This window comes from Myotis davidii, unplaced genomic scaffold (assembly GCF_000327345.1).
Source record: "Myotis davidii unplaced genomic scaffold, ASM32734v1 scaffold685, whole genome shotgun sequence".
In the NCBI taxonomy this organism is placed as follows: Eukaryota; Metazoa; Chordata; class Mammalia; order Chiroptera; family Vespertilionidae; genus Myotis; species Myotis davidii.
Window position 1 is genome coordinate 337,640 of NW_006295823.1, and position 3,449 is coordinate 341,088.

Here is a 3,449-nt window from a genome sequence, read left to right on the forward strand (position 1 = left end):
GCTAGGTGTGCTCAGTGGTTGAGACTGGACCCATGAACCAGGAAGTCATGGTAAAAATATATAATTTTAAAATACAGTTTCTAAAAGTAGCAGAATTATATAAATGAAATATAACCTTTTTTCTTTAATATATATTTTTACTGATTTCAGAGAGGAAGGGAGCGGCTGCCTCCTGTGTGCCCCACACTGGGGATGGAGCCCGCAACCCGGGCCTGTGCCCTGACCGGGAATCGAACCGTGACCTCCTGGTTCCTAGGTCGATGCTCAACCACTGAGCCACCCCGGCCAGGCAATCTTGTTTTAAGGGAATTGGGCAGTTGTTTTGTTAGTAGGATTTAGGGTAGATGAGGAGATACGGCGAATATTGAGACTAATGCATTGTTTTATTTCGCGACTCTGCAGGCCAAGCAGCTGACCTACGTGGACCCTGCCACCGGCTACATGGTGCTCACGCGACTCGCCCACTTGCAGAGGGGCCGGTGCTGCGGATCCGCCTGCAGACACGTGAGTGGCAGATCCTCGTGTTCCGGCAGCCCCTGGCGGTGCTTCTGTAACTTCATAAATGCCTGTTATTTGAACAACAAGTCAAATAAAAACGCGAAATAGACCTGCCGCGCGCTTTTCACAAGCTCCCTCGGCCCCGGACAATGAGGCCTGAGGACCAACTCAGGGCCTTTAAACTTAACGGCCTTGGGTAACATTGCACCGTGGCCATCCGGCGCACGGCCGGGCAGCGGTCCGTGGGAGCTCTTTTTGCTCAGGAAACCTTTCACGAGGCTTTAAATGAGCCGCGCTCACTAGGTAAGTACAAAGGGCGCAGGAAAGGGAGCTGGGATATTGCAAGCTGGAGCCCAGAAAGCATTTTCTTTCATTATTAGCTGTGAGCTGACTGCATAGAGACTTGCCCAGCACTGAGAGGTGGGAATCCCTTAAACGATAATGATTTTCTCTCTTTGTTCCTTCTTTCCTTCCTTTGTCCTCCTCCTCCTCCTTTTTCATCTTCCTCCTCCTCCTCCCCTTCCTCCTCTCTCTCTTCTGTCTCTTTCTCATTCTTTCTCTGTCACGTTTCTGCTCTGTCTTTAACCATGAAACTACCCCAAACCATGGGGATGGATTCTGCACTGTAACTTTGCAAACGCACACTCGCGGGTGCATGGCTGCGGAGATCAGGTCGTAAGCCTGCGTCTGCAGACGCTCCGACCGTACGATGTAGACCATCATTTCCTCTCGCTGACCCACTTTCTAATTAAGGAGGAGACACCGAGTCCACGTGCCAACTGTGGCCGACGCTGACACTTAGGCCTTCGCTTTCATGTGCGTGCCCACCTGCGCCGTTGTCTGTGTCGAATGACGCGCATACGAGCTCTGCACAAACTGTGGACTTGGGGTGTTTCTGCGAGTGAGCTTTTGACTGTAAAACCTCCAAGTCGGAAGGATGCTCAGAGGAAGGGACTCGGGGCCCCTCATTAGGATGGTTCCCCAGAATTCTCCTCTCGCTCTGCAGGGCCCGCAAGATCAGATGACCCTCATCACGCGGTCCGCGGTCCCCTTTGTTCGCCATGGGCAGCGCTTACTCTGTCAAGACAGTCGCTAAGGAAGTCATTAACAATTTGTCTTCTTCCTCCTGCAGTGCCCATATGGTCAAGTCAACGTTCAAGATCCAGCTAAAAAGAAGAAATTCAATTCCTGTTTCTATGTTTGACAACAATTTCATCTCTGGTTGCCATTCCGTTCAACCTTATTTAAAAACATACACACATCTCAATTCAGAATTGCTCTCTGTCTGAGTGCTTGAGCACTGACTTAATCATAAGTGTATGTGTGTATATATATATATATTAAAAGAACATCAATAAAATGAACAAAAGCGAGGGAATGTTGGTGTGTTCCCAAAGTGGCCGTGGATTTTCTGCTCGCCTCCCTCCTCATCGGGCACATGTGCTGAAGAAGAAAATAACGACTGTCCCCTTAAATGCAGAGGTGCGATGGGGGGGGGCCTCCGTGCTCCCCACGGGGTCAGCAGCCCAGCGGAGACATTCGTCATCATATTTCTATCTCCAGCTCCCTCCGGGAGGTGGCTGCAAAGCTGTACCCGCAGTATCTGAGTGGCCAAGCAGGGCCTCCCGCGACAAGAAGGCTCTCATCCCCCATCTGTTCTCTCCGTGGAAATGCTAAATCACTCTGCCTGGGTCAGGCCGCTTACAGGGATTTCTTGATTAAAGCGCCTTCCTTCTCCGCCCCAAGGGTCTGCATCTCCCAGGTGCGTCTCTCTCCACATGTCCACCCGGTCCATCCGCTGCTGGGCAGCCCCTGGGCGCCATCCAATCAGCTCTCGCCCCTGGAGGGCTGGCTCTACCCAGAGCGGACCCTCAGCAGGATCTGAAAGGTTCTCAAACACCCTCGGGTCCGCCTTGGTCTCTGCCTGCGGCCCCACTAAGTGCCCTGCGCCTTCCCTCGCGGTCAGCTCCAGAGGAAAGGCCTTCTACGCTGTAGGACGAGCGCAAAGAAGCCCCGGGAGGTTCTAATGGCCCCACCGACGGTGACCTGTGACTCACTCCATGTCAAATAAATGTCTCCCACGCTTGGCATGCTGGGTGCCCAGTGTCTGCTGGTTCCCCCAGCCAGGCTCCCCCTCTGGAAATTACGTCCAGGACAACAGGAGGAGGGGGCCAGCAGCGGGACCGCTGGGGGAGGCGGGCGTCTTTCCAGAAAGGTCTATGGGCCCGTCTCCTTCCCATGCCTGGGTCAAGGAGCAGCCACTGTGGAGTGAGGGTGGATGGGCTTCTGTCCCGGGTCCCAGGAGGGAGGAGAGAGAGAAACAGCCGAAAAGGCCCTCTTCCGGGGACATGGGGCGGGAGGGACATTCATTCTGACAAGGAGCCCGGCTGACCGCAGAGTCTGAGAAAGCCCCTTGGCAGATGGACATGACTTAGGGGGACCCCTCCAGGGGTGGAGGGGGGCACCCAGGAAGCCAGGACGGGTGCCCATCACAGAGGACGGTGTGACCTTCCTTGGGAAAATGTCAGGCCTTCCCAGCCCCACAGCAGGAGCCCCCCCCCACTTGCTGGGGATGGTTGGGGGGGGCCATCTCACCGGGTCACATTCAGGGTCTGCGGTCCTGTGGTTCTGGGGAGATGCTTGCAAACCACAGGTGACCAGGTCTCCCGTGTGAGGGTGGCGACACCGCGTCGCACGCTGTAAAGCACACGTCCAGCTTTCTCACAGGGCGCGTGCCCACCGCACGTCGACGCTGGAGGGACAGCTTTCAAGGTTTCAGAGACCCCTGCCTCCTGGCTCCATCCATCAGGGGGGCAGCCCGAGGGCGCCTGGCCTGCTGTTTCCAGCACAGAAACCCCTAAGGGAACTGGGTGGGGGGGGTCTTGCTGTGGGGACATTCTCACCCCCTGCAGGCCCCCCAGCAGGGGGATGGCACAACCCCCCCCCCCAGA